We start from the raw sequence: 14,492 nt of genomic DNA, 5'->3' as shown, positions 1-14,492 counted from the left end.
AAACCCCAAGCTAGAACCCGGCCCCTGGCAGATCTCATCTTTAACGCACACAACACGCTAAAGCAGGTTTCAAAGGTTTGAAATAGCCTTAAGAGACAATCGTGAACGCGAGGAAAGTTAAGGGCTTCGTGACTGCGGTAGCGAGGCCGTGGCACAATTTAAAAGTTAGCACGATGTAACTAAACACACGACGCTTGCCGCTCCTACGGCGGCGTCCGCGACGGCAAGGGAATAGCGCGTCAGCACTCGTCCTGTTCCTTTTTTAGCTACGTGTCAACGCTGCACCTTCAGCACGAACAATTTATGGAGCACAGGCAGCTTGAAACCACAAGGGGGAGGATGAAAGAAAGTTACCTAATTCCAACGCGCACCTTTTTTCGGGGAAAGTAAGTCTTAAAATCGAATGCGCGTTGGATTCGGGTAAAAACCGAAACTGCCCCATAGCTGCCCATCGTAATCGCCAATATACGATGTGGGACAGTGGGAGCTCATTAATTGATGGCAACCATGGGAGCACGTTTGCTCGTCGTTTTCTGCGTCGCAGGATCCTTTTTGAACCGGTGTGGTGCTTGTCATTTCTGTCAGCGAGCGTGGCACAAAAGAATTCACGGGACGAACCACCTCGCCTCGCTTTTGCTGCGTTTACGACGTGAATAGCAAGCTATAGTCGTCCGTAGCGAGACAGTGGTGTTCTCGGGCGGGCTCTCCGTTCGATATCGTTTTTGAGAATGGATGCTGCGGCCACGAAGAGCCGTCGTGTCCGCCACGAGAATAGCTTTAAGCGCAAAGTTACTCTGCACGCAGAACAGAGCGGCAATAGGCATACTGCCCGTCATTTTGGTGTGCCGGAGACTTGTGTTCGCGACTGGCGAAGCTTGGCTTGGAATTCCATCAGTTATGGTTGTGAAGGCATTCAAGAAATGCGGAATTTCTAATGTGTCATGGACGGCACTGAAGACGAGATGTTGTGGTCGGAGAGTGAGAACAAGCTGCCCGAGAGTGACAGTGAATGAAGTTCAGGTGAATAAACAGCCTGTTCTCTCCTGAAAATATAAAAACGGTTGCAAATTGTTTTCGTTCGCGGAAATCACATGCACGTTAGAAGCGGGGCTTGTTTTTTTTCGTCACCCAAATCGGGCGCGCGTTAGAATCGGGGCTTGAATTATTTTTATTTTTTTTGGTGCCGTAAATTGGGTGCGCGTTGGAATCGGGAGCGCGTTGGAATTGGGTAAATACCGTATATAATACTCGGGCTTTCCCGCCATTTTCGTGAGATGCGAGTTCTGTGCCCCAATCCATCTCCTTCGCACGCAACATCTACAATACAGTTAAAAGACCACCTTAGGTGACACAAAGCGGTAGAGAATGTTTTTTCACTCACCTGTCCAAAAAAGCGATCCAGTAAACAGCAACAAATCCACCGCAACACCGCTATTCACTCGGAAGCCATCTTACGAAGTGCAGCTCCGCATCAAATGGAGGACCGCAGAGTACTCGTCGTGCGGGAAATTTAAGCCCGTCGTACGATCGTTTTTTGGGCGGATTCCGCCAGCAAGCGGACCGCACTTTTCAGCCTCCGCCCGGGAGTGGGACGGAAAGGCGTTGTAAAATCTCTTGCGGACGAGCCGGATGGTTCGAGCGTTCCGATTGGCGCTCCCGGGATGATGATGATGAAGAAACTTTATTTCCGCCAAAAGAAGACCCGTGCCCCTCCGGGTCCGCACGCAGTCGTCCGGGGAGGGGCAGTGTTGCAGCTGGAAGACTAGCAACGATATAGTCGCGCAGCGTGCATCCCGTCTAATCGCGGTCGGCGGTACAGGCAGGTGTTTGTAGCGAAACACGCAGATATCTTGCGGTAGAAATTACCCTTATTAATTGCGGCGTATTCAAGACATATTCGTTGCGTCAACATTTCTTTTGCTGCGGGATTTTCGTCGAAGGTAAAATCGTGGTCGGCTGTGATAGGCACGGTTCTCGGTTCAGCCGACGCTGACGGCGGCGAACCAATTCGCTACAAAACTTTGCAACATCGAAGGCGAGTCTGATCACCTGAAGCGATGTCGTGGGAACCGATACATATTTTAACCATTTCTACCCAAGAACACGATCGTTGGAGACAAATCTAGTGTGCGGAAGAGTATTCGCAAGCGTTAGTTCCTTGATAGCGAAAAGGGCACGGCGAGGCTTGTCGACGGCCTGAGAGCAACATAGCGACATCAGGCACCGTCATGCAGGTTGTGCGGTTGAGGTTAATAGCATTTTTCTATGAATGGCCAAGTGTCCGATTCCAATCAAGTACTTCGACGATTCGTAACATGGTGAACAGTGACGATTGCGGTGGGCCGCCTTCACATTGGAGAGACGAAGTGGAGACGTAGGGGTTTTTTTTCGGAATGCTTCGCTGAGGACGCTGCATTGATATCACAGTTCATGACGTACTACACTGCGCCTTACGGAGGCCCTGTGAATCAGTGAAAAAAGAAAGCGCGTACAGAATGAAATGGCCGCTGTGTTTGCGCATTATTTATACGGGTCTGAATTCCGACTAATAAGGCCACATTTGTAGACTTAGTTGTGAACTGTGCATTGCTTCACGTATAAAAACCTGACAAAGCTACGTTAACAACACCAGCTGTCTGAATACCAGGCGAAAGACAGCTATCGCACTGGCCGGAGAAGTTGTAATTACCCAAACAGAGCTCCTTCTACTTGACCACGTGAAACAGTCGATTATGACACAAGGTAGCGTGGGATGGTTTTTTAATGCCCTTTTTTTCTTGGGACTCATTATAATTTTTTATTATTGAAACAGTTACGGGGTTCCACATGGACTTTTTACTTGTGTTCGCCACATCAAGGTCTGTGCCGACTAGGACAAGATAGTGATTTTATTCGCCTGAACGCGGCTACGATATTGCAATCTGTGTTCTTAATATTCAGTACCATGCCGTTACTTTACGGCTTACTGGCCTGTTGTTGAATAATGTCCAAGACAACAACACGTAAAATTAGAAATTATTTCATAAAGAAACATGCTCCTCATTATTCGATATTCGACACTATATACGAAGCCCGCTATTTGTATGCAAAATTGCATAAAAATGGCTAGTTTTCGCACACCTCTAGTAAAGAAAGAAAAGAAATCAAAGTGGTGCGCCAAGCAGCCGATTAAATTTTTTTTTTACTGAAAATATTTTGGCACGGTATTACTCCCACGCGCCAAAAGGGCGTTAATTTTTTTTCACGCAAATCCGAAATGGCAGAGCGCCATTCTGGCACGTTGGAGGTGGTACGTACAACTAATCTCAACCTGGTACCTTGAGATGGGTCATCTCAACCACGCCTGAAACGTGTGACCCATTTAACATTGTTCTTTCCTTATGCCACCCTGAAATCGTTTTTCTTGCGACCATCTGCGGTTCCTGAACGTGCACCGATATATCATACTACGGGCGTTCTTGTATTTCACCTCCGCCGAAATGGTTTCTCGGCGGCCGGAATCGAATCGGAATCAGTGCGGCTGTGGGAGAATGCCGTACACACTAGGTGATCGAGGCATATTTATGTGCCACCTTTATTGGCGCATATCTGTGAAGATAACTGATAGTTGTGAGCAGGACTTGAACGTCAAGAGAACAAGTGACCACACTGTTCATTCTTTCTCAGCATGAAAAGGAACGTTGGACTCCTACAAACCCTCTTATTCCTCGGAGACCAAGGCGAAAAAAAAAAAGCGAAGCATCCAGTGCACAAGAAGAACGGAATCATACAAGTGAGTAGTGGGGGTCAGTGTCCAAAACGCTTTTCGTGAGCTGCAGATAAAAGGCACAAGTAGCCAGCAGAAATGTGTCCGAAACATGCAGTGCAGTATGCTTCAGCGCTCCTTTACGCACAGGGGCATATAAGCAATCTTTGTTAAAGTTGTTCCCCGGATCTGGTACCAAAATAGGAAATAGCCAATGGCAAATAAAGAAAGGGATGGGTCCGGTAGAGAATCCTCATCAAGTACTGCGTCAAAATCGTTGCGATAGCCTGACCCAGGTATAAATATCTCTATTGCAGTTTCACGAAGTCAATGGCGGCTCAGCCAAAAGCTCAAAAATGCTTACACAACTTGGACAAACACACTGGGCGGTCCCATGAAATAACAGTCCTGGAAGTAAAATTTCTGTCCAAGAGTCACGCTTTGTGCCATACCTGTCTCACATGGCTTTTCATTTCCCTTGTTCCAGCACATTGCGTTTTCTTCGGCCTTCCGGTGTCATCAACGGCTATTACGTGTGCCACACGCCAGCAGCTACCGGTCGGTACGAGGCGGCGTTTAGCCAAAACTGTTGCCTCTTCTTTGTTTGTTTCTTTTTTTTTTGCGTCGCCCTTCCCTTCTCCTGCTCTGCCCAAACGTTTGTTTTAGGGACCCACTCGTTGCCCCCCCTCCCCGCACGGTGTGCATCGAGTCTTCTTCTCCGAGAAAAGAAACGGAGGGAAAAACGAAGCAACAACGGGACGATAGCTTTAATGCTGGAGGTGCCACTTCCGGTGCCACTTCCGGAAAGCCGCCGCCGGAATCGTCGTCTCCGACAGCGCTCGTCCAACTGTCATTCGTCTGCTCTCTAATGTAGTCAACGCATCGAGGGTGATTTATCATCTCTGCCCGCGCCAGGTTTTGAGCCGGACATTCGCGGAAGCGACGTCGCCTTCCATTCTCGCGCACCGTTTCAGCGGCCCTGGACGAGAGAGCTTCGCACTCCAGATGTTCTCCCTCCCCCTGGTCCCGACAGCCTCCTCTTCGGAGGAGGAGAATGGCACGCGGGGATGATTTATTCCCTGGCGGGCTTGGACGATATCGTTACGTTTTCTTCGTTCCTCTGTTGCAGCTTGGCACTTGTGAAGGGTCAAACGGCATTTGCCGATTTTCAGCTAGAGTGCCACAAATCATAAGTTATTCGAGTCAGTGATGTTCCATGCCGTGACCCGAAAATTCCCTAATTTAGACCTGAAAATCCCTATTTCAGGCCCTTTTTAGCTGCAGCAGCTTGAAACATTCGTCAATTTGAAAAACATGACAAAATATCGGTTTTTCAGGTTCCCTCAAAAAGGAAAAATTCCCCGAATGGAACATCACTGATTCTAGTACGCGTCTCTCGAGACCAGATGCTCAGAGCCAGGAAGAATCAACGAAAGTATAAGTCTCTCGATGAACAAGATTTGCGTCGCAAATTCTCTGCGCACTCCTTCGCTGATTCTTTTTTTCTAAGTTCTCCATTCTTCTCTTCCCAGGGCATAATTATAAAGACTGTTTAAAAGCAACAGCCCAGCAGTACGAATATTACCGTTCATAATATTGCGACTGCTGCTGTTATTGCGTTTTTTTTTTTCAGATGACCTTTGTGCATAAGTACAAGTGGGACTGCATCCTTTTTCTTCCAACAACAACAAAAAAATATTTCGCGCAAAGGCTGCAGTCTCAGCGGCCGCTATTTTTCCGCAGCCCAAAATCTGGATGGCAAATGCAATGCCAGATGGAAATACTCCCTGCGCCTTACAAAGCCAAGTATAGAGGGTGCGATAAAGGGTTGAACTTTGAGATCAAGCTTTGCAGCTGGCACGGAAGTGACGTCAGGTGGCGCATTAAGTATTCCGAGGCGAGCAGAGCACTGCAATCAGCGCGAGGAGCGGCCGGGACGGAAGCGCGCCGATGGCCCATGTGCCGGCGCCGCACGTGAGCTGCGCTTGCGAAAGGGCGGGCGGTGGGGAACGGAGGAGGGGGGGGGGATTGAGCCGCGGCGCCAGCAGCTTGGCGACCCGAGGCCCAGTCCGGGCCCACCCTCGCCCGAGGAGATTTCAGACGATCCGGCGGCGGGCAGGGACAGAAAACTCGCGGAACCGAAACCCAAGGTTCCATCGAAAAGCGGGCAGGCGAAATAAATAAAAGGCCTCTGCTCCCGCCACTAGTAGCAGGGGCGAATAAAATGGCGGGGACAAGCTTGGTGAGTCAAGACAAGCAAAGACAGACAGCGTAGGGGGCACGCCGCTATACGGCGAAATAAATATACGCGCCCCTCACCGGGGTACGAGCGGGCCTAAAAGTAGCCCGTCTCCCCCGTCCACCGGCCGGCGCCGGAAGCCCCTGGAAATGGCGCATCACACGCGGCGGCGAGGGGGTGGCACGCGCTCGGCACGCGCCGGGCTCGCGCGCGGGGGTCACGGTTGCGACCCCGCCGCAGGGCCCTCCTCGCCCGCCCAGCTTGGCCGACGCGGCCACGTGCCGATGGCCGATGGCGGCCGACTTCTAAGCGCTGGTGTCTGCGCCGCATGCCTAATCTGGCCGCGCACGACGACAGCGGCTGGGGCCCCGCGAACCACCCCGGCGCGTATGGCCGCCGACGTAGTGTTCCTCGAGGTCTTCTTCTTGCATCCTTTCCTAACGAGGCGAATGCCCGTGAACAGAACGACCGGCCGCGTGTTTCTTTTTTCTTCCGTTTTGGCCGCTTTCTGGCCTCTCGGCGAAACCCAGCTGCGGGCTGAAGGATTATGTCGGGGCTATTCGAGGCCCCCCTGACACGCCTCAGGGCACTGCCCTTGCAACGTGTTCGACGGCCGCGGCCCTTGGCTCGCCGCGCCAGTGCGGATGAGATATGTATCTCGACCATCAGTGGCTGCTTTCTGAGAAGGGAGGACCCGCCATAATAGGCACCGCTGCTGCGAACGTGAAAGTGGCGTAAAAAAAATGTTAGCTATAGTTACACATAGCACAGTCTCATTTGATTCTGTTGAAAACCTTGAAATTACGAAAGCAAGGGAATTGATAGGCGTTGTTCTCTACACACACGAGCCAACAGACAGATAAAAGGTTTTCTTGTCAGCGATGAGGCTTAAATTCGGTTCATTTATCCATCTACTAGCTTACGGGGCTTACGGCGAACGTTCCTGACTGACCACGCAGGAAAATAATGTAAACGGAAGGTAAAAAAGTCGCGGCTCTTATCTGGCTTCCCTTCTTTGTAAAAGCTCCCGATGGCACTTCCATCATAAATTTTTTTCGGGAAGAAATACGCACGTAAATATCCGGTTGGTAATAGAACATGTTAGCCCGAAGGACGTTAGTTTATTACGTCTTTTACTATAGTCGCTTGCAGCGAGAGACAGTTGGCTTATAGCCTAAAACAGAAACTTTTAGTTCGTCAGTTTGTATACCGTAGTATAAAAAAATAACTGTACAGTTATGGCGTAATTGTCAGCGGGGTACGTGTGTTCGGCAGATCTCTAATGTCTATCGTTACACGTTCGTGTGGGCATACCGTCACTAATAATTCGTACAAATAACTCGACCTTTACGCCCACGCTTTCTTTTTATCTTTGATGGTTTCAATCAAGTGAAAGCTGCCAGCAGAATGCTTTCCTTCCCCCTCTCGCCCAGGGAGAGCGCCCATTTCTTGGCCCACCTGGATCACGTGACCATACGCGACGCACTGCACTCTCTCCCCGGCGCACCTGGCAGCATTCCCATTGGTCGGCCGGCAAATCCTGCAGTTTTCTTCTGCGACATTCTGCGGCGGCAGCGTTTACTTCGGGGGAAAAAAGATGTAACCTACACAACCTGTGGTGCCGAAATAATAAAATGCCGTTCATATTCTTCATTAGTCTAGTTCCAAGTGGATTTGCAGGAACGTTAGCGTAGGATACTTGTGTCTTTTAATCTACGATGTCATCGGTATAGCGCGCTGCCTACTAGAACTCTAGAACTAAACAATATGTCAAAGTGACCTCCTTGTCTTAGTGGCAATTAGTCATGTCCTCTGGGAAGCTCAAAAGAACCTGGTGAAATTTTAAATCTCTCTCTGAAATATACTGAACCAAGGCGGGCGTGGGTTCGCACCCCAGGGATCCTAAATAGCTTGCCGCCAGTCGTTTCTATGTAGGTTAGTAGCGCCAGCCCGTCGAAAGCATTGGCCTTGGCATTGTTTAAGTTTCATTCTGTCCCCCTGGAAGTTGAGTGCGCTGAGTGGAAGTTGAGTGTGAACTTGAGTGCGAATGTGACGACGTCACTTTTCGGGCGTAGTTGACTTATCGGCGTGCATGGTATCGAGATTCGATATCGCAGGTGCCGTTGCAGACTTACACCTGCGTGCAATCTCAGTGCAATCGACCGGATCTAGCTACGTGGTCAGGAAATACGCGAATGACTCATGGAGGTCCGTGTTGATATCTCGAGGACACGATGAAACAGCAGATGACAGAACAGCACAGCGAAAAAAGTTGGAGGGGACTCTTAAGCTCCCCCTTAAGGCTATGACGCGGTTGCGTAATGGGTTAATCCCCACATAGGCAGAAGGTCATTCTCCATAGTTTGCCTTCATAGAGCCCTGGGATTTCTCATGCCCGTCCTGGCGCAGTGATGTAGCGGTTAAGGGATGCGCCACTGCCCTGCGATGGCAGGTGCTCCCAGCGATGGGCACTATGCGACCCAGATTGCTCTTCCCGAGCGACCAATCATTATAATTTAACTGCCACATGTCATGGTGGGCAGTGTGCTCACACTCCGGTGGGCAGGTTGTGATGAAGCCTCAAGGTCACGTGACATAGGTGGCCCAATTGCTTCCTAGGTTGGTCTCTGGGGACCACCTGCAAGAGCCATGCCCGTGATTTTCCGTTCACAACGTAAACGCCGACACTGGATATTCTGGTGAACAGGGCCTTTAACGCTTTTGCGTTAAAACTGCACAACTTAACGGGAAACGTGTACAACGTAAAAACTCTTTGAAGACCCTCGGCGGATCGTTTGAATACGTTAGCAGCCAAAAGTTCGTTTCGTTATGTGCGAGGTTGGCACACTAAAGTTCTTTTAATATATAAGTGGCATACTTAGGTGCGCTGTATCTGAGGTCAACATACTAAGTTTGTTGCATTCTAGTCCAGACACGAAAGTTCGCTATATCCGAGGTGGCATACCTATAGGCTCGGTATATTAGAGGTGACACACTAAGGTTCTTTATATTAGAGGTGGCACTAAGGTTTTGTTGTATCCGAGGTAGTATACTAATTTCGTTCGTAGCCTAGTGGACAGGTTTCCACCTGCTCACCATGACAGGTGGATCACCTGCCACTGGCTACTGACTGAGGCGGTCGCCATTTACGCTTGCACACACCCTTCTAATGCTAAGGCATTAATAAATGCGTATTGGGAAAACCTAACGAGTATCTCCGAGGCGTTCAGCAAGGTAGAACGTTGGGCCAGTTGGTACTGGACTTTTTCCATCGTCAAACAGCGCGCAAAAAGCACCGGGACACTAAGAAAGCGCTCTTGTCCGTGTCGTTCTTTCTAGTGTCCTGGTGTTTTTTGTGCGCTGTTTGACGATGGCTCCGAGGGGAAGGAGCCACAAGACGGCATGTCTTCCTTTTCCTAACAGGACGCATTTATTTATTTATTTATTTATTTATTTATTTATTTATTTATTTATTTATTACTAATACCTAAAAGATTCCGAGGGAGCAGGGTTTTATATGAGAGGTTGGCTAGACAGGGTCAACGTTTTTAGATCCCTTTCAGTTTGCAAGCTCCCCAGCGCCGCGCCCGAGAAAGCGGCCCCCGTCCGCTTCCACTCACCACGCGGCGCTGCTGTCGCTGTCGGCCCGGAGGCGCCGAAGCGCTCGCGCTTGGCAGTTGCTGTGACAGCCTGTTCTCATCCGCCATAATATTGGGAGCGAACACGTCGAACTCAAATTTGCTGTACTTTTGGAGCTGTCACGTTGAAACTTCAGCCTCATGGTTAAAGAAATGTTTCACCTGGCTAGTAAGGGTGAGATAAAGAGCAGGCTGATGCCAGTTCGCAAAAAAAACCAATCGTTTGCATTGCGCTTTATCGCATCACGTTTGCGACCTTTAGCGCTGATGATATGCGTATGTTGGAGTAGAGCTATCAATATTTCTTCGGGAGAATGCACGAAACATTAATGAAAGGATAAAACTAGCGATGTTCCGCTTCTAGATCAGTCACGAAATTCCGCGCTATATTATCAACGAAGCACCGCACATGCGAGCAGCATTTTGCACGTTCTTTAGAATTCCAATTTTAGAGAACACAAGTATAAATGCAGACACACTTAGCTGGATGCAGGGAGGGAATAACTATAGAAGAGCTTTTTATTTGCAATGATAGCACAGACAGGAGCAGCGTACTGCACTTTCATTTTTAGAATGTTAATTTCATTGAACACAGACAAGCATTAAATGCAGACACACTAAGTCGGAAGCACGGAGGGAACGGCTACTTGAAGGCGAGCTTTTTTATTTGCAATGACAATATTTCTCTGTTCTCTAGCCGACGGTTCACGTCTCTCGCCTAGAAGTGGATGCGTGTCACTATGACAAAATGCAGCACTTGGCATGTAAAAGTGGCCATATTCTCTGCACATCCAAGCCGAACAAGGTTTTGCAATTCAAGCTCGTCTAGCAGCTCCCAAGAAACGTCCCTTTCAAAAACGGGACCTTCCTTCAAAGAAATCGGGATTGCTTTGTTTACAATGTTCGTAAACTCGAGCATCTTTTTGGTGGGATGCTTTAAGCACCCTCGCTTGAAGCTTTTGTATACTGTAAGATAAGCGTCACTGCCAACAACTGGCACAGGACAGCTGATATCTTCCATGCTGATATCTGCTGGCTGCTCCAAATCAGGCGGCGGTGACCATGGCGTAGACGCGAAGGGCCACGCTGGTCGGGCAAACAGCGTGGCGAGCGCCACCGCACGGAAGGAAACGGAAAGGCGACAATCCGCGCACCGCAGCTTTCAAACTGAAAGGGATCTAAAAACGTTGGACAGGGTTAACTGAAAAGTTGTTCGATGGCGTAGTGAAGTGGCCGGAATGAGAGTGAAGGACGACGTTTGCGCGAAGATCGTTCCAGTCTATGGCTGTCCCAGCAATAAGGTGTACAGATGAGTCGTTGTTATGGCATGTGGCAGTGCGGCTGCTGTGGCTCGAGGTCCGATGAATTGCAGTAATGACTAGACTGCTGCGTTACAAGGCACGATATAATTTATGATACAAGCAGTGTATAGATATTTTGCGGTGCGCTTGTGGGCTTGTAAAATCAGCTTTAACTTTTAGATTAGTAACGCTTGTATTGCGGCAGTAGCCAGATGACAAATCTTGCTGCGTGGTTTTGAAACGATGCAATGGTAGCGATTACGTTATGATGATGATGCGGGTCCCATAACGCGAAGGTGTACTCCTGTTTAGGCCGTTACATGCGCTAGTTGCTTTACGACAGAATATGCCTGACCTAGGGTACGTGGAAGGAAGGGAAGCCATGGGTGCGATTCGCATCGTTAGCAACATTTATTTAGTAACACCGTGATACGAGGGGGCACCCAAAAGAAACCGGACTTATTTTTGTTTGAACTTATTTGTTCACATTTTAAGCACAGACCTTCAATCTCCTTCAAAGTATTCCCCACTTGCAATGATACGCTTGTCGAATCTTTCATTCCATTTTTCGAAACATTGTTTAAATTCATCTTTTGTGATGCTTGACAGTGCCTCCATCGTTTTTTTCTTCACCTCAGCAACATCAGCGAAACGCTTTCCATTCACATTTTTTTTTCATTCTTGGAAACAAAGAAAGTAGCACGGGGCAAGATCGGGAGAGTATGAGGGTTGAGGAATAGGGGTCGTGCCATTTTTGGTCCAAAATTGTCGTAGAGACAGGGCTGTGTGAGCAGGGGCATTGCCATGATGGAAAAACCAGTCACCCGACCGCCACAAATCTGGCCGCTTCCACCGCACACTGTTGCCCAATCTTTTCAAAACATCCAAGTAGAAAGCCTGGCTAACTGTCTGACCCTGCGGAACAAATTCTCAATGGACGACTCCTCTCACGTCGAAAAAACAAATCAGCATTGTTTTGAGGTTTGGTTTCACCTGACGAGCTTTCTTGAGGCGAGGTGAATTTGAAGTTTTCCATTGGCATGATTGTTGCTTTGATTCAGGATTCGATTCAGGAACACTTGAGTTTTCCCCATAGCATCGTCCTTGTACGTCTTTCTTAATATTTCAAGAGTTTCCATTCAACTTTTTCCGAGCAAAAATCAGAATTTCACCGGCGCACGCTATTCACGAAAATCAGCCATTGCAAAAACGACATTCACACAAAACAGTCGTCACTATAAAACTCTGCCTAAACTAGTCTGACCTCCTTCAACGACGGCACTCGGCTTACTGACTCTGGAATGTTCGTTCTATGCGCTCCTAGTGGCAAAACGCGGTACCATAGAAGCTTTGCCGACCAAAAAATTTAGTCTGGTTTCTTTTGGGTACCCCCTCGTATTTAGTTATAGTAGGATAGAACATAAAAAAAACAGCAGTTGTTAACACTGGGACATGGTCCGCGACGTCCTGTATTAGTCCGCTGGCCAGCTACAACAGTAAACGAAATTACTTGTTTAGTGTTCAACTATATTGAAGAAGCCGGGTATCAAAAATCAAGAAATCGTAATTTTTTTATTGGGGTTAGCCTCTTGGTTAGGTAACAAGAAAAGTATTGACTACGGACTAATTTTTTGTCGTGGAGAAATCCTGTGCGCCGCTCGTGAATGTGGGCAGAGCTTCTCTGCGGGCTTAGGTTGTATCCGACTATAGTAACATTTAGTAACAGTAGTCAGGCTGCTGACGATGATAATATGCTGCAACACACCGTGGCGAACCACACTCATAAAAGCTATGAGAATGACGCCTAAGCGGTGGCTCTAACCGGGTGGAAGCGCCAACAAATGAAAATCAGGTATGGTTGGAGCATACTGGAGGCTTCAGAGGAGTAATTAAATGTAACTTATTGTAGCGTAAAACGGCGACAATCCGACATCTTGTACCGCGGCAGGCGCCCGTGAAGCACAAGAACGAGCAGCGATCCAGCGGCGATGGTAACGGAGGGCACGTCGCTCACTGCCAGCATCACACAACTAACCAGAAGCAGACGAGAAACTAGGTGGCAGTGCTGACAGCGCAAAATGGTGTTTTTATAGTCCACTGGTGAATTGGAGAGTGCTGAGACCAAGACAGTCCACTTAAAAATGGTAGTTAAAGAGAGGAGAATTCTCTTTTATGCTCAATTATTCAGTAAAGAGAATAAAATAGGCAATTTACCACAATTTAGCTCTACACTCTTAACAAAACGCCCAAATAAGAGTAAATAGCCTGTGCTCTAGTGCACACCCAAAAGGAGGTTTCATTTACTCCATGTAAACAGAGTATATTATTTACCCCCTGTACAACGGAGTTGTTTAGAGTACAAGGAGCAAATTATTTTTACACACAGAAATGAAAAATAAAAATGGCTTCATCTTCATTCATTCCAATTCGGGCGCATTGTTACAGCATTGCCAGCGGCAGAAACAGGCAGGGACCCAGTTGGGCAGCTGCATGCGCTGCTCTAAAGTGATTGCGCACCACACGTTCTTTTCGCCGTCTGCAAGCCCATCGGCGGTGTTGGCGCAGGCGGCAGGAGCCGTCTGCGTGTCGTCTTCTTAAGCTTTGCGAGCTCGTTTGGTTGCCTGTTATCGTAGATAAAACCATGGAACATTAGAATCAAGAGCTTAGAGCTGAAAAAAGATCTAAGAGTAGTTTTCATGCCATGTATACCGCACTATAGTGGATTTAAAACCGGAGTAGAGTTGAAAGACCCGTGTACTGTGCAATGTCAGTGCACGTTAAAGAACCCCAGGTGGTCGAAATTATCCAGAGCCCTCCACTACAGCGTCCCTCATAGCCTAAGTCGATTTGGGACGTGAAATCCCATAAACTTGTTCAGTCCAGCTTTATTTACTTATTTCATCTTGCTCGCTTTTGTCATACTTATAGTCGCATGTCTGTTTTTTTTTTCTTCCTTCTACATTGTCGAGGCAGAACGACTGAGCGGCTGCTTTCTGCCTCCTGTCGCATGTCATCCGGGATGGTATATCTGGTTTGTAGACGCAGTGGTTTACATAAGTATTATCGGACCAGTTTAGGCGCTCGCCATAAAATGGAAACACGCATGCGTACTGCGGCAACAAACGTCCCTGCGGATGCCTTATCAGCGACATTTGTGCGCATCGCCAGAAAGATCCCGGCGCATCTTGAATACCGACGACAGCGTCCATCCAAGAGCAGGGCTCCAAACTGATAAGCGTCCCATAGACGTGAGGAGGGGCACGGATCCGCGATCACGTATATCAAGGCTTGGTGCGGACAGCTCGGGAGTGCAAGGGTGCCAGTGAAGTGTGTATCAACACTCATGGTTGCACCCGATAATGCAAGCTGGCCGCTTGAGTCACCTCTCGGTTCGCGTCGTGGTTACGAGAGTTCAAGTAAGCGTCAAGCTCAAAGCAGTGGTTTTTAGCTGTTGCTTCATATCTTTGCAGCAGCACTTTGCACCAGTCGTTTTGCACCAGCATGGGCAGTGGGCTCTTTCGTTCTTATTAAATGTTCAAGAAAAACGACACGAGAAGGTTTCAGAGTGA

This window comes from Amblyomma mixtum, chromosome 3 (genome assembly GCF_055824585.1).
Source record: "Amblyomma mixtum isolate Tamu chromosome 3, ASM5582458v1, whole genome shotgun sequence".
Classification (NCBI taxonomy): domain Eukaryota; kingdom Metazoa; phylum Arthropoda; class Arachnida; order Ixodida; family Ixodidae; genus Amblyomma; species Amblyomma mixtum.
This window is presented reverse-complemented; position numbering follows the sequence as displayed.